This window comes from Manis javanica, chromosome 5, assembly GCF_040802235.1.
Source record: "Manis javanica isolate MJ-LG chromosome 5, MJ_LKY, whole genome shotgun sequence".
Classification (NCBI taxonomy): Eukaryota; Metazoa; Chordata; class Mammalia; order Pholidota; family Manidae; genus Manis; species Manis javanica.
The window spans coordinates 95035740-95060362 of NC_133160.1; the positions used below are offsets into that span (position 1 = coordinate 95035740).

General features: G+C 34.7%; 1 protein-coding gene across 8 annotated transcripts in view; it reads right to left on the reverse strand.

Moving 5' to 3' along the window:
- BMPR1B (bone morphogenetic protein receptor type 1B) overlaps positions 1-24623 on the reverse strand; it is a 402305-nt gene that overhangs the window by 144983 nt on the left and 232699 nt on the right. For 4 of the 8 annotated variants that reach the window (XM_037020220.2, XM_037020219.2, XM_037020217.2 and 1 more), the window contains one exon: positions 19944-20039. The exons of 3 other annotated variants lie outside the window; for them this stretch is intronic. The gene's annotated coding sequence lies outside the window, so the exon portion shown is untranslated. Of the gene's footprint in view, positions 1-19943; positions 20505-24623 lie in introns of those variants that run through there. One more of the 8 variants, XM_017663726.3, reaches the window with a different exon arrangement.

The window sequence follows — 24623 nt, forward strand, 5'->3', positions numbered from 1 at the left end:
GAAAAATTCAAAACAGCTTTGAATTTTGAATTCACAGTGCCCTAAAAGGCTTTTGGACATCTCCCAGTATCCACGAACTGTACTTTAAGGGTCACTACTGTGGCTGCCCCTTTTCCACTGACACAAATGAACATCCCCCTACTCCCACCCCACCCCACTGCCCTTCTAGATGACATTCCACATAGTACAGACCCATTGTATCTTAGAGTATCTTCTTTAATTTTTAGGGAGAAAGTCACTAGGAAATAATGATATTTCAAAAAGGCATCAGTATTGAAATCAGGGGATCTCAGTACTAATTCACCCTGGTAGTAAAAATCTTTAATTCTAATCATGTAATACCCAAGAATCCATTTTATGTAAAAGACTGAGATTAAAGATGAATCAAGTACCTTTTAGAATGTTGATGTTATAATGATAAATCATAAATCATATGAATGATCCAGGATGATTTTACCCTACATAAAACAAAGTATTCAATCATGCCCAAACTTTATTCCACAACCAGATTAACCAATTTTCACTCTATAAACTGCAGAATAAATTAAAGAGGAATGTTGCTCAATTAACTAATTGAATATCAGATGGAGTCTAGTGTAATATTAAATTTAAATAGATTCATCAAGCTAATGTAGGTGAGGCTTTTTTTCATTGTTTCTTAAATCAAGATATTCAAACCCCAGAAAAGCACCTAATTAAGTTACTTACTCTGAATAGGCTTGAATCTACATTTCTTGGGTGGATTCTATCAGTAAGATAGTCCAGCTTCTGAATATGGATGCTGATGAAACATTTACTTAATTAACAAATATTTGTACTAAACACAGAATTTACATTTAGAAGGGATTTTGGAGTTAATTTAGTAACAAAAACATATTTGTCATTTGTACTTCATCAACTATTGCAGAATGATTCATTCATTTAGCAAATATTTACTTAGTACTTACAACCTGTCAGGCACAATTCTAAGTTCCAAATATACAGCAGCAGTGTGTATAAAACAGAGTCCCTGACTTAATATATCACTATATTTTTTTCTACTGACACAGATATATCCTTAGAATCCTCAAAACACTGCACAAGTGAACCACTACTAATTAAATCTGCCACCCAGATTCAGTTAAATATCTTTATTTTAGGCTTATAAAGTGCCTAGAATGATGCTCAATGCTATGGGAGATCCCAAAGAAGTAAAAGTAGTTTCTACAGAAAAACTACCATTTAATTAGGGAAGATAATACAACATATGTAAAGCAAATATATAATATAAACAGCACAATAAAAATCCTAATTTTATAACAAGTACTGCGAATATCTAGATTTCAAGGTAGACCCATGATTTCAAACAATATTTTTTCTAATTCACCTGCTTGTTACCCTTACTATTTTTCTTCTACACTATGTATCAGTAGTATTATTCCAGAAGTCTACATTTTCTAATTTTCTTCAATCATCTTTAAGAACACTGCTCTCTTGTACAAAGAAAAGAGAAAGAAGAATATGCAAATCCTGAGAAGCAGGGCAGTCCCGGTACCTGTTTTCTCATGCAAGTTACCCTTGTCAGACAGAGCACAGCCAGCCTGCCTGGGGGGCATCTCTGCATGGGGTGGGCTGTCTCCTAAGTGAAGCCTATTCATGTGGGTCCTTTAGTACTCACCCGTACCTGTAAGTCAGCCAAGGAAGCAAATGTCCATGTTTTCTCAAAGGAAAATCAGATAAAAATAATTTTATCCAAAATTAAATCAGGAAATACATGAGGAACTAGCCTTGCAGGGCTCAAACTAAAAAATTAACTATAAAAATAAAATATGACTTTTATATAATCAAATTGAACAGATAAAGAGTCATTGTTTGGGGGGAAAATTAACTTTTGAAAGTCATATTTACTAAATCTATTTCTCTATTTTGTTCATCCTAATGCACCTTAAAGACCACACAATGTTTTTTTCAGGTGAAGAACTATTTAATGGAAAAGTTGCAAAAAATTTTATTTCAAGACAAAGACATTTAAGAACAACATAAATCTCCCCTTTAAAAGAGCTGATTTCAACAATTTCATTATAATTATGCAGTTTAGTCTTCTAGGAACTCTCTTAAAAATACTTTCTTATTTCTGTTAGGCCTCTCTTCCTTTTTACAGGAAACAGGGTTACTAACTCAAACTGTGTTAACTGTTAAGTTTTCCCAGAAATTGTGTTCCTTCCTCCAGGTACTATTGTGTGATAGTGTCTTTGTGTAAATACTTATAATTTGGGCTATGTTATAAAAGTCTACATTTAAGATATAATAAATGAAGGACAGATGTTTGAAACACTAGGTCCACAATTACATTGTAAATACTGCTAGCATAATAAATTATGTAATTAAATTTAGTCTGTTTATGTAATAAGGGTATTTACTCAGCTGGAAAAGTACCAAAAATACTGTCCCATGCTAATCTTTATCCTAAATCAATACTAGCTAGAAGCAGCTTAGGTGCAGTCATATCAAAGTATTTTATGGCTATGTTAAGTGTTTATACTTAAGACAGGAATCAGATATATCAAGAATCAATTTCTCCTGGATTAATAGTGCTATAAATTATTGAAATAACTGACAGTTAATTCACTTGTGACCTTGGACAAATTATTGTCTCACTTTCTCCTTCTGCCTAAAACATACACCTTTCCTCTGACAGACCTAAGTTTCTAGACATATCTGTGCATCCAGATATCAACATATTTAATTGATCCCTTAGTTCCTCAATTATCTAACATATTCATGGAAATAGTTACTCAAATCTCATCATCGAAATAAGCATTTTAACTTAACGTGTTAAGAACAAGATAGAAGGATTTCTTTTTCCATTTTCAAATGGCTCATGAACTTGAAGGGGATCCATCAGGACCATTTCAGAATGGGGCACCTCCACATAGAATTACCTATGAAATACTTCCATCAGTATATTCAGTGGAATGCAAGAGGCAGAGAAGGCTAGTTATCACCCACTGTCCATTCTTCCCTTGTTCCCCGGCAACTGAATACTGGTTTTCCAGGGCAGCAGTAAGCCCAGCTACAAGACTGTGATGTGTTCACTTGATTAAAAGCTGGCCATGACCAGAGTGGCAGATACCTTGAATCTCTGCCTGAAAGAAGGTACTTGACTAGGTTTGTTCACCTCTACCTCTTCCCTACAGCCTAGAAGTTGGACATGATAGCTGGAATGATAATGGCCACCAAGGGCCATTTGAAGATGGAAGCCACATGCTAGGATGGTGGAGCAGAAAATCAGAAAGAGACTAGGTCCCCTGATGTCTATGAAACGGCCACACACTCTTTGGACTGCCTACCTCTGTACTTCATTATATGAAGGTGAAACTTCTATTTTTCTACCATTATTTCCAGTTTCCATTACTTGCACCCAAATGTAATTCCTAAATGGCAGAAACCATGTATCCAGAATATGAGAAATTAATCATATATACTATGATTTATGTCTGATTAAGGTGAGCCTAATACTTTGACCATATAAAGGTTAAAAGGCTAGCATATATTTGATCTATGTGGACACTAAAACTTATCTTGAAACAAAGCTTTATTAGCTTTTACCAAACATTTTCTTATTGTAAGGCATAAGGTAAAAATATACCACTGCTCTGGATTAAAGGGTTATAGAACTCTTGGTTGCCTTGTGAAGATTATCCCCATGCCCTGGAGTTTAAAGTGGTAGTCTAAGGAAGGAACTAACTAAATCTTCAGATGGGCCAAGCAATTTCCAAGAAGAGACTCCCAACTCCATTCTCTTTGAAATTCACACAGCATTGGATTTCTTTGTAATGAACTGTGATGATTCTGAAAGCAAAGGACACCAAGACACTTAAAAGAAAGAGAAAGAGCCTCAAAATCAGGTCTCAGATGAAGGAGTTGAGAGAAGTAGTTCCAATAAAGTGGAAACTGAGGATGGATGTTTCCCCAAAACAAAGCGAACCACTTCAGGGCAAGCAAGGACCTATTCCAGCAGAGTACAAAACACACCATCAACAATCACCCCCTGGGATGTAGGGAACGGTTTTCAGGAGTGACACAGAGCAGCAGGTACGGAATAACAGCAGTAGGGAAGATGCTGAGTTTAATTTTCCAAGTCTGAGATGACTATATTTACACACAGAAATGTGAGATACCCATTGTGACTGTAAATAAGCCCCTCCTGTATGGTCCATAATCACCCACCTCACTGGCATCCATCCAACTGGCCACTTCAGACACCACAAAAGCCATCTGTCACTCTTCTCCCGCTCTGCCCCTCAAATATGTTTGACTTAGGCTTTTTCTTTAGGTCTTCACAGTTACCCCTGTTTTCTAGCTTCCTGCCTCTCTCTTAAATCTGCACCTCCCCTAGGCCTCAATCTGTTGTAGGATGCCTGCCCTTTGACTGGATTCCCAACCCAACACCATTCATCCTTGCGCCCCCATAAGTGGTCTTCTTAAGCAAAAAATCCCACTTTACAAATGAGGAAATTGAGGCCACAGAAGGTACCTAGTTTGTTAAAGTAGCAGTAGAGACAGACTCAGAGCTTAGGCTTCAACTTCAGAGTCTATCCTTTTCACCTCTTAACAAACTATTAGACCTCCCACAGGTAAATGATCAAAGTGGAGGATGAGATTATGTGGAAAACTGATGCCTTCATCTGCCACCTATTCTATAAATGTTTCTTAAATATGACATTTTCTCAATTCCATGAAGTCAACTTCAGTCTATTATGAGCTCTCTTTTGGGAAGAAGGAACTCTACCTCATTAAACATACATATGTGCATTTTAAGATAAATAGCAATATGTGAACGAATATTTACCTTAGAATAAAAGAAAGCACAGTTGTGAGAACAGCGTGTACAGCACTGCAGGTACAGCAGAATGTTGCTGAACAAAAGCTGGACTCTTGGTGGATATTCAGGTATATACTAGGTCACAGGGGGAAGATCTTATATATAACTGAATACACATTTCAGTAAAATAGCCCCATAGACTGCTCTGAATCAAATAATACACTAGTAGACAAACAATTTTTAAAAGATCCATTCTAACCAGAAAGATTAGCAAAGTGTGCCTGTTTCCAATGCGGCATGAAGGAGCATAGCAAGCTCAAGTTTGCTACTGGGTAGGTAGCAACTGTTTCAGCAAAAGTTTGAGAAAATATCATTTATTCTTTCTTAATTTATATTCATATACATATGCAGTAGCAATGTAATTCTATAAATATGTAATTTCATATATTGAAATCTTAAATATATATATGTACATTTGTAATGCACATATATATTTAATACAACAGAATTTCTCCTTCCCCTAAAAGCTAATAATAAATTGAAGCTGGCCTCATGGAACTGAGGAAATACGATATTTTAGAAACCATGTGTGGAGTATGCAGCAGTCTAATGGCATTTAATGGAAAGAGAAAAGGAAGTAAGTGCTCACAGTTTCTGTTCCTCCTTCTTTTGGCTTCTTTACATTTTTTGTCAAAAGAAGAAAATAGCATTATTTTTTAAATTAAGTGCCTTATCACTACTTTTTGAGGAACCTATTAATTTTCCATGCCATACCAAAGTTGAAAATTTGTTTCCTCAGGTGTTTTATTACAAAATATTTCAGTAATGCCAAAAGGATAGAGAAAATACAGTGAATATCCATGTAGATATCACCAAGATAAAGAAAGTGAACATTATAGATACAATTTATGTAACCAATCCCTCCTCATATGCCTTCTTCCTCCTTTACATGTAATCCCTAAATCCCTATCCTGACCTTACTGTTTATCACTGTCAGGTATATCTTAGTGTGTGTGTGTGTGTGTGTGTGTGTGTGTGTGTGTATGTGTGTGTGTGTAAAGATTTATGTCTCTTCTCTCTCCCATTCTCAGTGACAACCTTGTTCCCTCTCATATTTCCTTGAATCATTTTATGAGATAACTCAAGTTCAAAAAATGAAACTACTTATTATCCAGAATTTATCATTTACTTATGACCCTGAATTTATAACTCAGGAGGAGGGGTTACTGAAAGATTTCACTTAATTGCAATATTATATGGAAGTGTTAGCACTCCTTAATGACAATATAATCAAATATTGACTAAAGATATTTTACTGGTCAGGAAAATGCTGTAACTGCTGAGGATTCTAGTTTAGCGGATATCCAGTTTTTACAGGATGGATTCTCAAGTACAAAATTTCATCAAATTCAACTAAGTATCATCAACTTGAACATTTCCCATAAAAATAATTTGCAGAATGAGCCATTATTTTCAAACAAATTACTATATTCTTATAGAAAAAAATACTTATTTTGGTGATACATTTAGAAGAAGCTGTTAAAAGTATTTGAAATCATTTTGAAGGATGACTGAAATTAATTTGTATTAAGAAAAAGTATATCTAATTTAGTGGTTAAGAGATGATGGGCTTTCAAATCAAGTACCCTATTCTGTAGAAGAGCTTCACTTTTTATCATGTATCCAAATTTCAGTCATTTATATAATCTGAGTCTCAAATTCATCATCCGTAAAATGGGAATAAAACCTATCTCAAAGATTTTAATGAAATTTAAATGAAATAATGTATAGAATGTACTTCCCCTTGCTGCTGCTTTCTGCTGATGTTATTGTTTCTATTACTTAGTCGGACCCAGGCTGGATTCAGAATTTAGAAGCCGCTACCTGTGGCTACATATGTGAGGGTCACCAAGTCACCAGCCAGACAGGGCATTACCAGATTTCTCTAGAGCCTAAGGAAACACCTGAGAAATAATTCAAACCCAATCCACAATAAGAGTTGAGATACGTCTGATTACCTAAAATCCTGTTGTTGTGTGGTAATGTATATAAGATAGAGAAAGGGTTGTGGGAGGGGGAGGAAAGGAAGAAATTGAGATTGATTGACTGGTTAATCAATTGGGAACAATCTTACGGCTGAAGCTACAGTAGAATGGCAAAATATCTAAAAGCAAATTTTCAAAGTGGAACCAGGACCTCTGAGAGAGAATTTATCCAGGGGTAAGAAGTGAGATGGCAAGTTAACTTGGCAATAAAACCAGAGATTTCAGAGGAAAGGAATGCTGCTTGAATGTAACCCTTATTCATCCATCCACTTTGGTGGCATATGTGCTCCAGAAGAATAGAGGTAAGACAGGAAAACATGATTCCACAAACCCTGTAACATGTTAGGGCCTAAGCAAATAGGCTATAGATCGTCAAGAAAGAGCAATAACAATTAACAGCAGAAAGGTAGCTATTTCTCCTCTCGATTTGCAACACTACCAGGTCCTAACATTAAATAGGACTGTGAGCACTGGACAAGACCTCACACCCCAGAACAAGCAAACCATCAGTCTGGAGAGACAAAAATACCAGAGAGAGATCACCATGATCAAGAGTGGCGACAGCAGTGTGGACAGCCCAGTAACAAACAGCAATTATAGACATGCAGCCACACCTCTCCGTTGAAGGACCTGGCTCAGCTGGTAGGACGCCCTGGAGTTGGGAAAGGTGGCCATGGAGAAGGCCGGAGTGTGGGCTCACACACGCAGCCTGCTATGATGTGGAGACCCCTTGGGATCCCCAGAAATGGTGTAGGAAAAAGAAGCCAGAAAAGGGGGATTCAAAGTCCTGTAGCTGAGCACGTGGGAGCAATGAGTTAAAGAAACATGACTGTGCAAATGACCAAAAGCTAGTGAGACATGGACACCACGGGAAGACAACACTGCAAGTAGAGAATCACAACAGGGTAAGAAACCAGTACAAGTAATAAAACTTCCTGGACATTAGAGCCAATAGGAACAGAGTAATACTAGCTATAAACTATGAAAAACTCACATGTGTAAGCATCTACATGAAAACAAGTAGCATATCCTAATGGAAGATTAACTTGAAAAGGTCTTTCGAAGGAGGGAAGTATCCTTTCTTTGTCATTACTCTGTAGTATGAAATATTTCATGCATATACATTTTGCATAATTGTATTTTAATAATGATTTATGTTATTTATAAATGTGTTCTTTATAGTAATACATCAAGAATAATATACATAATTGTTAGTGATACTTTTAAATAATATTTTCAATGATCACCCATTTGTACATCACCCAAGCTCTCTGGCACCTCCCTGAATCCAACTCCTTCCCTCCTCTCAGAGACATTCAACATCTACAATTTTGTTTTTACCTTTCCCTTGATTTTCTTCATGGTTTGATTACATATGTAATGATTCCACAAAACCATATTACTCAGTTTTGCCTCTGATCTAAGTTTGGATAACTGGAATCACATTGTATGTGTTTTGTGACTTGCTTTTTTCATTCCGCATGTTTTGGGGATTCATACAGGTTCGTAAGAGTAGCTGAGGTTCATCATTCATTTTCATTGCTATGCTAATTCCACGGTATACAAATATTCCCTGCCTTATCCAATCTGCTCTCTGTTGACTTGTTTCCAGATTCATTTGTATTTTGTTATTACGGACACAGCTACAATTAAACATTCTGTACCTATTTATTTCCTGAGGTATATGAGCAAGAATTTCTATGGGATATATTCCTAGGGGTGGAATTGCTGAGCAAAAGATTATACTTACATTCAGTTTCAATTTACCAATTCAGTTGTATCAATTTACATCCCCATTTACAGTGTATGAGAGTTCCTGTTGCTTTACATCCACACCAACATTTGGTAAATTTCAGACTTTTATATTTTTAACAGCATGGTGGGTATGAAATAGTACAACACTCATTTTAATTTGCACTTCTCTATTAATGAGGTTCAGCAAGTTTTCTTATGTTTACTGACTATTTGGATTTTCTTTTTCAGAAATTCCTGTCCCTTTTTATTTTGGCTGATTTTGCTTTTCCTATTGATTCACAGGATCTTTAATATGACCTATAAACTAAATCAGTTTTCAGTCTTTCTTGTTTACAGTACCCTTTGATCAACACACATTTGTTTTCTCATTTTAATGACATTAAATACATTTATCTTTTTCTTTATGGCTTGCTCTGTGTCTAGTTAAATTCCTGTCTTACCCTAAAATAGTAAAGATATCTTTTTCTAAATATTTTAAAGTATTATTTTTCATGGTAAAGTATTTTTTCCATGCTTGTTTTTGTTTATAGAATGAGGTGAGTAGGGGTGAGTTTTAGTTTGCAGAACAGATAACTAAATCACTGATTTAGTGGCAGCTTGGGTCCCAGGCCCCCAGAGACTCAACAGAGTATTGATGGGCTGGCAATGTCTGCTACAAATGGGAGGAGGCACTGAAAGCTGAAACCTACAGCATATCATTAGAGATGATGAGGGATGAAATAAAGTAGAGATAATTAAGGGAAAAGAAAATCAGTTTGATAAATTCACTCCACTCAGATTTTCATGAATTCTTACGAAATAGTTTGTGTAACTCTTCATAGTCACACTGTCATTGCCTTCCCCCATATAGTGTGAGACAACATTCAGTAGTTTATTTAAACTGGCCTGTAGGCCTTATAAACTCTTTATTGACATACCAACACAGCTTATGAAAATCTTTAGGAAAATATTACTATTACGCTGTAAAATAAGAATTTTTATTTGACAATTCAATGGTTCTCAAACTGGACTACCATATAATTCCACAAGCTTCATACAGGTGTTCCATCACTATAATCATATTAAATTCTTTTCTTGTTTCAGAAACTAAATGAAATTCATAAAACTTTCTCAATATTAACACTCTCATAATGTATTTTCTTAAATGACTTGCGCCTGATGCTCATTATTTCAAATTATAGTTGGTATGGGTTAACATATAATTACATATTTACTTCTTTATATTTTCATGTAATACAGTGAAGCTGATCAAGTTTAATAACTGTTCTGGTAAGGTCAAAATACTTGGCTTTTCAGCCAAGGATCTTCATCCCACACCTTCATGTTAATTTTTCTATTCACAAAACATTATTTGCTTCAAAGCATTTGGAGGAGAAAAAGTTCAAAAGAAACATTTTACAAACAGGAGTTGTAATTTATAACAACCTTAAATTGTATCTTACCAATATGGGGCTAGGAACAACATGGAAAATCAACAGATAATTCCTAAAGGTCAATTTTATTTACAGTTTTAATTTCATCCATATCATCCTTTAAATACAAAGATTTCTTAACTAAAGATAAAGTTTGTTTAAATGTTATTTCCTGTCCCCAATAAAGCACCTGGAAAGCAGAGCAAGGCAGAATTCTAAGTTAATCTATAAACAGTGTGACTCGTCTCCAAGTAATCTATAAGTATCCATCTTTTACAGTAGTGTGAGAATTCATGCCGTGCTGGTGTGATATACAAATAATGAAAAAATCTATTAGAGTCTAACTGAAAGCAACAAGTGTACAGATTACAGAGGAAGATTTCAACAGCCTCAAAAATGTTCTAGAGCATAGCATGGATTTATTTGGAAGAACATACTTTCTTAAGTATTTGTTTTTGCTCTCTCTTTATATAAATTAACCTTGGTAGAACTACAAAAGTGAGAAAAATATGGATTTAAATGAGAAAAATATACAAAATTTAAGATTTACTTTTTTCTGTTTGTAAATATCAACAGAGCCTTGTCTTCCCTGTAGGGAAAGGAGTTGCTGCCTCTGGTTTGGACCTCTGCTAACTGGGAAGTGGCTTGTGTTGCTGTGCTGCATCTCAAACTTTTCATGATTTGTAAAAGTAGGAAAGTGAAATTACCTATTAAAAAAAATCATACACTACACTCTGATGTTTTTAGAGTCAGAAATAACTGGTTCCAATCCTACATCTCCTGCTTTCCCAAGCTATGAGATCTTAAGCATGATTATTTAACTTCCCTGAATTTTCATTTCCTTATCTTTAAAATAGGGGTGATAAAAACCATTTCACAGAATTACTGCAATGGTTAAATGAGATTGTTGTCATATATACAAATATCCATGACATAATGTTGATCAAGTCACCATTAATTATAAAACAAGAAAGTAAATAACTTTAGGGAAATAGGGAATGATACTAATTGCACTTTAACATATTATGATACATGTTTCTCTTCCTTCAAGGCACTTGATAATTTCTGTTAAAATAGGAAAAGTTCTCTTCAAATTACACACAAAAAAGTTTTCTGATCTAATTGATGATAGAAGGAAGACAGAAAGTAAGAATAAAAATGTTGAAGTAAAAAAGAAAACCAATAACAACTTGGTATGAGAGATAACTGGCTAAGATGCAACTGACATTTATGAATAAGATTAAAAACCAGGAAACAAAGAAGGGAAAGGGAGAAGAAGAGCAAGCAGAGAAATGAGACGTTAACAAGGGGCAGGTGGGGGGATGAGAAGGGAAATAGGCGACTGATGGCTTCATAGCTCCTGGCTGGATGGGTGATGCTATGCTGGCCACCAGATCAACTGAGGTCAGCCTGTCTGTTGAACTGCCCAACATATGGAAATGAGCAGCCTTACAGTAAGTATGGGATAGAGATGCAAAAGACAATGAGCCATCACTGTGTTCTACAGGCCTTATGGTGTATGTAAACCAGTGCTTAATCTGAAGTATGCTTTATGTCTCTAAAAGCATAAATTAATACCACTGACAGTATTCAGGTAATAAACAGAAACATATAAATATCAGAGAAAATATTTTATTAAAGTTAACTAAATTTTTAAAAATTGATCCTCAGTCTCTGGGCAAATCATATATAGTTTGGAACTATTAAGAAATTGAAATCATGTTAGCATAAATACCACATTTCTTTTCCACTAGAGGAACATTAGGTAAAAGCATAGCTTCAAATTGACCAGGAAACTAGCTCCCCCAATTAAGAACACATGGTTTCAGTGGTGTATTTTAAGCTTGCATTTTGCTTTGGAAACTGTACCAATCTACTTTGCAACAGTACAGGAAAAGGAAAAATCATTTTAAATAATTGTCTATTTCTACCAATTACAATTTAAGAGGATTATATATGGAGCATTAATGAATAACTCAAAAGACTATACACATTGTATGGTGGCTAATTTAAAACAAATAAACAAAAAAGTTTACACAAAGAACCATGAACTACTTCAGGAGAACAGTGTGTCCCGGGTCACCATGCTTTCCTTCTCTATTATTGCCAAGTTTGATTTGCCAACAAACCTCTGAAAATAAACACGGAAATATACTTCAAGGTTAGTAACATAACTACTACTGTGAATAATGATATATTGATTTACTAATAAAGTTAACATTGGAATAGAGAGAAATGGAAAAGAGAATCTTAATGAATTTTGCCCAGAAAATATATTTACCTGGGGAATTAAAATATGAGATTATATATAGAATTATGCCCCAACTATACACTGTGCAGTTCTAATAATCTTTATAGTAAAACAGGAAACTAAAAAAAATTTTTTTGAAATAAAGAAAGAATAGTATGAATGGCCTATTTAGACTTTTTATGACTGTTAATTAGTGCAGAATTGACTGATGCACACTTTTCCAAGTAACAATACAAGAACAACCTGCTTATTAACTAAAAGGTATAATTTACTTTCAAGTATTCTAAGGCAGGGCTATAAAACAAAAATCTCAGTGAATTGTGTACATCTCACTACAGACATACCAATGTATCAACAAAGGGCAGAGTGGCCCAAGGCCAAAAAAAATCTTATATTATCTTTAAGCAAAATTGTTTGCCTTGTGCTAAAGAGGAAAACAAAACAAATTACTTCATGGTGGCTGAATGTACAAAAACAATCAAGATTGTCAATTATTTCTTTGAATATAAATTTTTATATATTGGTCTTTCCCCCTACACACATATGCAAACAGAAACTGTATTTATAAGGTATGTTCATTCACAGCAAATTAAGCTACCTTTTTTACATCCTTCCAGGTAGCTGATTATTGTATCAGTAGTGAGTTCTAGTGGTGCCAAAACATCTAGAATTTCCTTTCCTGCTTTAAATACCAAAGCTTTATGCGACAGCAACTGTGAGTCTTATAACTGAGCAACTTAAAACAGAGGTGAGAGCAAATGGTGTTGTGTAAGTAGAGTCATTTCTGCCCTAAGTGAAACTTCAGTTACAGAATTAGGGACCCAGATGGAACAGTCATTCCCTGCAAACCTTGCCAATTTCCTGCTAAGATCATGAGCAGGTATGTGATGGAGGGCATGGTGCTGTGTACTAAGGACCTGACAGAGAACTGAAGAATAAGTTGGCTTGGAATAGAACAACAAAACTAAAATTTGAAGAAACTAAAGATTTTTAAACTGCTTCCAAGTTGACAAAGTATAGGATTATTTCTGTTCATTTTAAGATTCTGGTATCTTTAGTGCTAATCCCAAATAATAAGCAGCTCCTTGTATCACTAACTTCATCAACACTTCGAAACACTGCCTCTACACTTCGAAAGTCATTGTTTCTGAGCTTATTTTTTTCACAGATGGACACAAGTTGGGAAGGTTACTGCTATCTGACCCCTATAGACATGCATTATTAGTACTTATGGCCAAAACATAATCTCTATTTAGCAATGCTTCCTCAAAAGACTCCTAAAAGACTTTGGCCGGATTCTAGTTTAAATCATGACTCTGTCCCTCATTAGCTCTCTGAGGTTGATCAAGCTATTTCACAATTTGGGGTCTCAGTTTCTTTATCCTGAGAAAAAGACATCAGTATGAGTCATTTGAAGGTCTGTTACAAGGATTAAATGAAATTACATAGTTAAGAGTTCTTTGTAAACACCACATATATATCTAAAAACCCTTGATAATGATGGCTATTATTAAATGCGTAATTTTTCACTCACACAAAATCATATTCTCATTAGGTCTGCTTTAACACAACTAATATGCACAGCCTACTATCTACAGTAATTTCAAGGAACATGCCAAGTTAAATCCAGCAACACTCTAACATGTTCCAATGCTTAAATTTCATTTAACAAGAAACATGAACTTTTCTTCCACAGACATAAAATTTTTAATGCAACATAAACTGAGAGGTAACACAAAGTTTTAAATTTGTACCACAAGAGTGTGAGATAAAGGTGACTTCACAAAAAAAGTGGGAAAGGGTTCAACAATAATGGTTCAACAATAATACTAAAATACTAAAAACAATAATACTAAAAATAAATTTCTTATAAATCATAGCATTAACAGTTAATGAATTAAATCATAAAAATGTAGAAAAATATTTTTCCTACTTCTGTTTAGAAAAGAGCCTTGTAAGTTTCAAAAGAGATGGAGAAGATACTTAGATTTAATAAAGACATTTCAAAGCATATTTATGTTTCAAAACATAAAACAAAGTTAAAAAGTAATTAGAAGTTGGTGTAAACAGTTGCCACTAACAGAACTTTAAGAACGAAGATCTTTTAATTAAAAATAAAAATTCTTTTAAACCAGTAAGAGGAATACAGCTTCTAAAGAGAGTAAGTGTGTAAATAGATCAATGGTAAAGAATAAAATGTTAATAACTAACAACCCCCTCAGATTTAAGTTCACTAGTAGTTAAAAATATAAATTAAATTATATTAAACTAAGCAAATTAAACTCACTTTCATCTATCATATTTGGAATGATTTAAAAATTATAAATTTCTTAGCAGGCAAGAATTCAAAAATAAAGATAATATGTATTTGAAGTGCAAACTATCAATGCAAAGGAAAATGTTCATTAAGGAGTAATCAGAGTTTTTTCATAGATTGGGGAGATGGGTAGAGATGGTCACTTTGATTTTGATGTGAGGGAGGAGGAAATAGGAAGGTACAGAAATCACAGGCTAATGCTGAGAAAAGCCTTCAGCTATTTGCTCAGAAACTTTCTTCTTTAAGTATACAAGTGATTTTTTCCCAGGACCTTAATATTAATAAGAATGGGAGGAATCCAAGAGCCCCAGTTTCTTTGGGAGCAGTGGGGACAAGAAGAGAGGAGCAAAGTTTTACTTGAAGAGGACATGTAGAAAATAAGCCTGTTTTGCTTCTCCCTGCCTCTTTAATTATTTATATTTTTAAAGGAATGCTAGATGAAAGTCAGTGTAATCTGGAAAAGCATAATTTGGTTCTTTGATTTTTGTTTTAATCAAATTTTTTCCAACTGTAAATTAAAGCAAATGATCATCTAAAAAAAGTTTTGAAACAAAATATAACCATATTAAAATACCTTAAATATAATCAAAGTATAAACTTTGTTTTTGTATTTTCTGTCTTTTGCCTCAGGATAATCTGCCACATTCTACTGAAAAGAACAGTTATGGTGCATAAATCTGACTATGCTACCAAAGAGAATGGGGGAGGGTCAGGAATGCCCATTTTACATACATATGTAGATATATACATATTTTAATATATATTATACATAGGTACACATACATATATATATTTTTTTAACTATGGTCCTAAGTAGAAAAGTAGTCCATTCCAGCTGGGGGCAATAATTACTATCTATAACTTTCAGCAGTTAGGAAATAATGCAAAGGAGTCTAAAACAATATAAAACACAAAGATAAGGCAAATTAGGCTTTACAAACAATATGCAGAGTAAAAACAGCAATTAGAAACGGATAGGATAGGAAAAGCCACAGTGTTAGAATACTGGCCTTATCATTATGTATTTTCTTAATCAAAACCTTAACGAGCTACTTTAAAGCTGGTGCTTGGCATCTTAGGTTACCTTTTCATACCACACTTGCCTGTATCTATAAAATGAAATAGGTGAAGCAGGAGGGATCTTTAAGTTTCCACTTTCCTGATTAATTTATTCTTTTCCTCCCATGTTTTATGAACTCTGTACTATGCAAAGCTATAGAAAAACTTTGGCAACACAAGTTGCTAAGGCAAGTTGCTAACAATAATAAAATAAACCTTCACTATTCCAGTAAAATCCTTTTTGCATCATTCCAATCACAAAGTTCTTTGACTTCATGGTGGTGGTAATGGTGCTCTTCTCTTCTGTTTGTTTGTTTTTGCAATAATATTTTAATACTGAGGCAAGCTTGGGGTTCACTCATCACCAGCTGATGAGAAATGGATGACATTTCTATGTCTGTGACCAAAAAGTTCTTGATCTTCCAGTTGTACAATATTTATACTGTTCAGCATGCCAGTGAGACATATAAAATTTATACCCATAAGTCTTTGGTAAGGAACCTTCTCCATACCTATATAACTACAGGATAGGATGTGGGCAAAATACACCAGAAAAAGAATCCCAGATTGAATTATGGTCCATTCTAAGCAAATTAAAAGGCTACCAAATTTTCCTATGAAAATACCAATCTTGTTTTCATTCCAAAGAAAGATACAATTCAAGGTTAAACAAACAAAAGAGTCATATTCAAGTCTGCATGAAGTTTATGAGCTTCAGCCATAGTGGAAACTGCTGGTAGAGTACACTAAGAAGTAAAAATAATCAGAATAAGGAAAGTTGCAAATTACTCTAAATTGTGTATGAAGTTTTACTTCTGTTTTTGGAATACAAAATATTTCACATACAAAGGGAGCTTTTTAGATTGTATGTGAGGAAATAAAAAAACACAAAGACAAAATAAATTGTGTTTGTACTGAGTATCAGAACTAAAAGAAACAGCTGCTGTTTCTCAACTACTTTTTTAAACACTGACATCCTTTTCTTTCAACATTTCTATTTTGAGGAGCAAATTCCTCTTCTGACTGAAATGGAATATTCCCTTTCAGGTTTATGAATTTCTTAACCCATGGATTTTCTTTTATTTCCTTAAATCTCTAACTTTCTCTGTAACAGTAAATAAAATTAAGAAGTATACCTTTATCAGTAACACTGGGAGTTACTCCACTCTAATTTTTTAGGATGTGAGAGTATGAATCCATTCTTTTCTGAAATTCTCTCTGGGCCTTTTGGAAGGTGTAATACTGTCTTTAGTTTGCTCGGGCATCATTCAGTTTATCACAGCAGTCCACGTGGGTCCAGCAATTTGCCGGTTTTGTTGAAAGATTTTGTCAAACGAATTAAACAACACTGTTGGGCTATTTATTGTGAATTCATATGTGCTAACTAATATAATTTTGAACTTTTGTTATTCAGCTAACTTTATGAATTCAACAAATACTGCTAGTGTGGATAAACACACATACCATGTTATTGTGATTAATGCTAGAGAAACAAAATACTTTTGTTAAGTGTTTCAGAAGCATTTACCATCTATTTGAGGGGCTTTTCTTCAATACAATTAATCGACATCTTAAAATATATTAAAAAGTCTATAAAAGAAGTGGGTTTAAAATAAATAGGATGAAGTTTTTCTTTAGTTCAACTTCTTGAGTGTTACTTTCTAGGTGTTAGAGAAAAAGAATAAAATTTAAAACTTGGCTACAAGTCGCTGACAATCTCATGTGGAAAAAGAAGCACAAAACATTAGAATCATCAAACTTTGCAAAGTGGTGTAACAGAGATGTATACAGGAGGCCAAACCACAGAAACTGACAATGGACCAGCTGCTGCGGAGGGATGCCTTCATTGAGACTGAAGGGCAAAGACTGGGAGGAGGGTTTTTCAAGATTGAGGGAGTAACATAAACCACTCCAGAAAAGAGTAAAACAGCATGGACTATTTTAAGAAACACTAGATGTTCAATATTGCTGGAACATAAGACAAGGAAGAAGAATGCTCTCATGGGTCGGTAAGGGAGATGTTGAAAACAGCCTAGAAGGAATAGCAGAAAATGAATAGGGAACAAAAGTAGCAGCTAGATCAAGAAGACACTGATCATGCCAAGAAGACTGACCTTTATCTCTGAGCAGCACTGAGCCAGGGATGGGAGGGCTTTAGCAGGAAGGCAATGTGTTCACGGGGGCAGGAGATTGATCCCTCTATAGCAGATGGACTGGTTTAACAAATGAGACTAGGACCAGTGAGATCCATTAGGAGGTTAATATTGATATTCACACTAAATTCAAATCTTGCTTCAATAGATATAAATTGTGCCATGTTTGTTTTTTATAATATGCCTACATACAAAATGTAATTTACAAATATGATAAATAACCAATATCAGGATTTCTATTAAAGCCAAATAATATTGAGAAGGTATTTCAAGTCTTAAAATGCTTCACCCAACATGCACCCCATTTTAGTTATTGTTAACCAATATCACAATTTTCTCAAGAGACAACTTTCTTTCATTTCTTTTATTGTAGTAATTTTATCTGGCCTGTTCTTTTTTTGCCCAAAGTTTCCTGAGTATACTTCAGAAAGAAGACACCAGAAGGTATAAAAATAAAACCAATAAAAAGGCATAAGAAAGCAATTATCATGAATGTATGCAAAATATAAAGTGAACAGATAAAAGATGTTGAATAAAGAACTGAAATTACAATCTACCCAAAAACAGTAGCAAAAAAAAATTTAATTGGGAAATACCCATTCTAAACCAACCATAGTTTCATTTTCAAAATAAACATATTGTGGTCAAAAATCTAAATCAAACTCATAAATAAACTGGTAGGAAGAGCTTGAAGCACAAAAAGTACAGTTTAAATTAAGAGATTGGATTTACCTTAAACCATTTCTGAATTAGTAAAACTGTGAAATATTTTACATCATTTTGAAAATCATATATGATTACACAAAAGAAACATTATACAGCTATGGGCCTCATATTAAGCCATTTATTTTACTTTTTAGACCTGTTCTACCTGTTATCTGGGATATGGCTTTACTCCACTTCAGAATGTGCTGGTTCCTGAATATCAGTCCTGAAACAAAACCTGTCCTGAGTACTAGATGTTCCTCATATCTCCACTGGCTTGCAGTGTAAGCTCTAGAGCAACCTTAATACTGTTCTCATTTTTAATTTAAATATGTAACAGGGTAAACCCCTTGGAACTATAATCAGCATCTATAACCTAAACTGAACATTTTAAATATCATGCTAATGCTTATAGTTCCACAACTTAAAATCAACAACAGGGAAACACTATGTCAGTACATAAGTTTCATCTAGTTGATGACATACTTCTAGTAAAGCAACATATTTACTTTCCAAGCCGTGTGTAGTAGACATAAAACATCTTAATTTATAAATTTCATGGGTGTTCTAATCAAAAAATAAATTAAAAACACAATTTCTTTCTGTGTCCTTCAGCCCCACTGCGTTTAATGTTAATCTGGGATATGAAAAACAATGATGATAAATTAACATACTAAAGCACTATGAATACACAGAGAAACATGCCAAAGTACTACATGTGATGAAAGGACTAAACAAACTATGAGTGCGGACCAAGGGATGGCAGCTCAAGGTCTTGAGTAGGGAATCACATTTTGTAAGGAACCAATGTAGCGAGTCACCTGGATAAGCAGAGACACTGCTAAATGCTGAGCCTTGTGCATCTTGGATTAAGAAGACAGTTCTTACTTTTCATTCCTTCCAGTTCTCCCTATTCCCAAAGAGTCATTAGCTCAATTTAGTGCACTGTCTGATACACATGGGCTTTCTTTTCAGAAGACCTCATGTCACTCACCTTCACAGCTTGCACATCTTGACAACATCTACTACATCTTCACAGGTTCATCTGAACTCTCCCTTCCATTTCTGGACTACTCACTACTATAAACTCACTAATATTCAGGCTTTAATAATGATATAAAAACAAATAGGAATTTACTAATCAGAAGACCTTGAGTTTGACAGAATGAAGAAATAGAAACTTACTGACAAGATACAGCATGAAATTACTATTCAAGAGCCATTCCCACCACCCACATTACTTAGCATATTATGAATGTACACAGCACTTCTTAAGAGCAGTACCCAAAACTACACTGCCACCAAGAACATTCCGAAACAGCAGGCAGCCCTCCCTTATTAGCTTTCACACACCACACAGCCCTTTGCTTACTGATGCAGAGCGGCCAACAGGGAGATGGAGTTTACGAGTAAAAGCGAGACTGAATTGGCTAATCACTTACCTTCTCACTTAATGGCAGACTTGCCCGTTTAACTTTTTGTTTCCTCTCTTGTCATAGCTCAGTGCCAAATGGTTATGATTCACCAGAAGTTTGAACCTGACAGTTAAAAAGAATTTGTTTGAGGAAAACAATTGGAAATTACAGTTCCCTCCACCACAGTCTGTCTTTCCTTGTCCTCTACGTGCGTGTTTCTCCTTTCGTTCTTTCTCTCTGCAAGGCAGCTACGTAGTGGCCTATAAATATTGACCCTGACACTTGCTCAGTGCTTTACTTGCTCATGGCACAGGTCTGTGTTACTGAACACCGTGGTAATAACGCCGGCAAAGTTCTCAGCTGCTCAGACAAAGCTGTGCATTGGCTCACTACCCAGCAACCCTGTGCTGCCTGCAAATACCACAGCTTTACAGATGCTGTGGGTCTTTCTTGAGGCGCAAATCAGGCACAAAAGGGCAATTATGAGGTTAGTTTGGAGAAATAGTTTTCCTCAAGCAGGTGGAGAACAGGGGGGCTGGGTGGAGTAGAAGACAAGAAGGGAAATACTGCCTTTGTTTAGGCCAAACAACATTATCTCAAACCATTTATAAAAGCGATACCTAAATGTCATTCAATTAAGCTTTATAAAACTGAATTACTATATATTATGAATGACCAAAAGATGTAGGAAGTGATTTTTGTAATTGTTTCTAATATTGCTTCTCATTGAATAAGGCTGCAGTGACTGAGTAATTGGTCACAAAGAAATGTTTCAACAAAAATAAGTTGATTTCCAGAATGATAAAAACGTACTGGAAAGTATATTAATCAGATCAAATTATGTATTTAGTGATAGAAGCTAAAATAAAATCTGAAATTACATGAAGCAACGTATTATGTGAACTATTTCTAGATTTTCAATCGTGACTATTTTAATTATTTTACTTTTTTCTTTATATTAAGATAGAATATAAGCCATGATGCTATATAATTTGCAGGTAATATGAACAAGATCAGCATTATGCACATATAGCACATATAATGTATTACATTGTATTGTAATGTGTATAATTGTTCAGGTGTATTACATGTATGATAATATTAATGATAAGAAAATAAATCAATTCCACATTTTTTATTTTCTTGCTTGGAATAATCATGTTTGCGTCTTTAAAATTTTCTCTCTTGACTAAACCAAGGGTGAAGGAAACTTTAAAAATAATCTCATTTCTTATCTTATACAGGAGAAAATCAACGCCTGGCTGGACAACTTATTCATGGTCACATAACAAGTTTGCAGTAGAGCCAAAACTAGACTCCTTGCCTTATTGCTCACAATGTTGTGCTCCTTCTATCATAAGAGTGGTTGTTAAACTCACTTTTAGGCTCAAAATCCTATCTTCCTGTAAACTCTTACTGAAAACATTACCAGTAAGGGCAAATGTTATAGCCAGAAAACAACCAGCATAAAACAAAAATAGCCTTTTACAATTTAATTGACTCCTCCCCAAAAGTTGTGCACAAGAACTAACTTTCTAATGATTGAAACCCACCTTTCCTTGTTGCATTCAGTAATTAATATTTGCCCAATAAATTAACTTATTGGAGAGGTATATAGCTAGGTGCAAGGAGGGAAGGACAAAACACAGTTCCTACTATCAGAGAACTTACACTCCAGTTTCAGAGGGAAAAAAGGCTAATTACAGGACAACACATTAGCACGATGACGAAGACAAGAAAACAAGAGTGAGGGAACGTGGAACAGGGGTACTCCATCAAAGACAATGTGCCGGTATGACAGGTAATTCCTCAGTCAAGATCCCTGCACCCGAGAGAGTGAGTAGAAGGCAATGAGGCAAAGAAAGGAAAGAATAATACAATAAAGACAAAGCGGCAGGGGAAAAGCATGATAAGGAACTTCAAAGTCTTTCTTGCCAGAGCATACAAAAGGGAAGCAGGAAATAACTAATTTTTTTTAAGGGTCTAGAAGGTGATGAAAGATTTTATAAACCAGGCTTAAAAACTTGGGTTTTATAAGGTAAGTTAGCACTGTTCATCTATTTTTGTTCACAGGCCCTTAAAAGAGTTTTGAAAAACTACGCAAGCATTCACACATTACCAAGTTAACATCTACAGTGTTTCACCTGTGGTAAAATACATACTTGCAAAGAGTTTCATTTCTACCCTATTTTAAAATAAAGACTTACTGCAACTATTTTAAGAATACTCATGGAACCAAAATCCATAGTAATTTACTAAACCCATTATCTACTTAAGTAATAAGTAGACTCTTAACAGTTGAAAATTTTACATTACTATTTTATTTTCTTCACCTTTATTTACATCTCCACTCCTCAGATGTTTTATGCATTTTATAATTACGTCTTTCATTGTTCACCCTATTATGCTCTTCTGCAGCAAAAATTTAAGGCATTCATTGAAATTTTAAAATTCTCAAATTTACTCTGACCTGAGGGCAGTGTGCCCTGGTAAGATTTGCAATGGATGAGAGTGTGCCTTTCTTCTGCAAGGTAAAAGAAAGATTGTTATGCATATAGTATTGCTCCTAGTAAGATCAGTATTAGTACAGAGTTTATGTAGAAGTTGGGAATCTGGGCATTGATTCTATTAACACTATCCATTCATTTGCTAAGTAAAAGAAACCAGCCTGAAAGACTGTGTGATTCCAGCTATATGTATGACATTCTGAATAAAGCAAAACAATAGAGCAAATAAAAAGATTAGGGGTTCCCAGGAGCTTAGGGGCAGGGGAAATGAGTAGGTGAAGCCCAGAGAATTGCAGGGTGGTGAAGCTATTTTGTGTGATACTGTAACAGCAGCTACATGGCATGCATTTGGCAAAACCCACAGAACTGTATGACACAAAAAGCCTTAATGAAAACTCTGGACTTTAGTTAACTCTCTTCCCTTGTATTCCTGAAGCATGTGTTCTAAAGAGAACAAATGGCTATTACTATTAAATAATTATTTATGTATTAACATATAGTAATACATATCTAAAAAAATAAATATTTTTTTATTGAGCAATTACCATCTAACAGGGGCTTTCAAAACAGATCCCTGACACTAAAAACAACCTGGCAGAGGGGTACACTTTTACCTTCTTTTAAAAAAAGGAAATGAGGCCTAAGGCAATAAGTGGCATGCCTGAAGTCATATAACTAATAAATAATAGATCTGGGTTCTGCCCTAATCTATTTTCTTGGACTACAGTACCACATATGGCCTTTATATCAGTCATTTAAATAAGGCACAGAGGTTGTCCAAGCCAGGCAAGCAAGGACAAAGCGCTCTCCCGAAGTCAGAATGGCAAGAGTCTCATCCTGCACTTTCTCTCTAGGAACTGCTAGAATTTAATATTGAGTTTATAGGGTATCAAAAGAAGAGACCAATGAATTAATCAGTGGAAAAACAGTAGACAAAATTTAAATAACTGGTATGCCCTATGAAGAAGAATTTAAAGGTTTTATCTTCAATTTGATTGAAGAATAAGAAACACTTGGAAGAGTCAAAGGTGTGAAGACTTAATATTCCTAAAGTGTCAGTTCTTCCCAACTTGACCTATAAATTCAGTGCAATCCTAATCAAAATTCCAGGAAGTTATCTTGTTGACATGGACAAACCTGAAGTTTATGTAAAGAGGCAAAAAAAAAAATAGCCCACTTAATATTGAAGAAGAAAAATCAGAGAATTGATACTACCAGACATCATGACTTAGTATAAAGCTACAGTAATCAAGACAGTGTTCTTTGGAGAAAGATCAAATAAATTAACAGAAGAGAATAGAGAGCCCAGAAATCAACTCACATAAATATGGTTAATCTTTGCCAAAGGGTCAAAGGCAATTCAATGGAACAGAGGTAGTCTTTTTAAAAATGACGCTTGGGCAACTGGACACCCAAATGCAAAAAAATGAATCAAGACAAAGACCTTGTACCCTTCACAAAAATCAACTCAGTCAAATTTCTAGAAGGTAACATAGGAAAAAACCTAGATGACTTTCAGTACAACAATGATTTTTTAGATACTTAAAAACTTCTGTTCTGCAGAAGACAATGTCAAGAATGAGAAAACAAGCCACAGACTGGGAGAAAATATTTGCAAAAGACACATTTGATAAAGGACTGTTACTGAAAATTCACAGAGAACTCAACTCAACAGGAACAAATAAACCAATTAAAAAGTGCACCAAAGACTTTAAGAGACACCTCACTGAAGAAAATATACAGATTGCAAACAAGCATACGAAAAGATGCTCCACATCACATGTCACCAGGGAAATGCAAATTAAAACAATGAGATACCACTACACACCTGTTAGAATAGCCAAAATCTGTAACACTGACACCACCAGATGCTGGTGAGGATGTGGAGCAACAGAAACTTTTATTCATTGCTGCTGGGAATGAAAAATTGCACAGCCATTTTGGAAGATGGTTTGGCAATTTCTTTTAAAACTAATGATACTCTTATTATGTGATCCAGCAATCACACACCCTGGTATTTACCTAAAGGAGTTGAAAAGTTACATCCACCAAAAACCTGCACATGTATGTTTACAGCAACTTTATTAATACTTGCCAAAACCTGGAAGCCACCAAGATGTCTTTCAGTAGGTGAGTAAATAAAATGTGATACATCCAAACAATGGAACATTATTTAGTACTAAAAACAAATGAGCTGTCA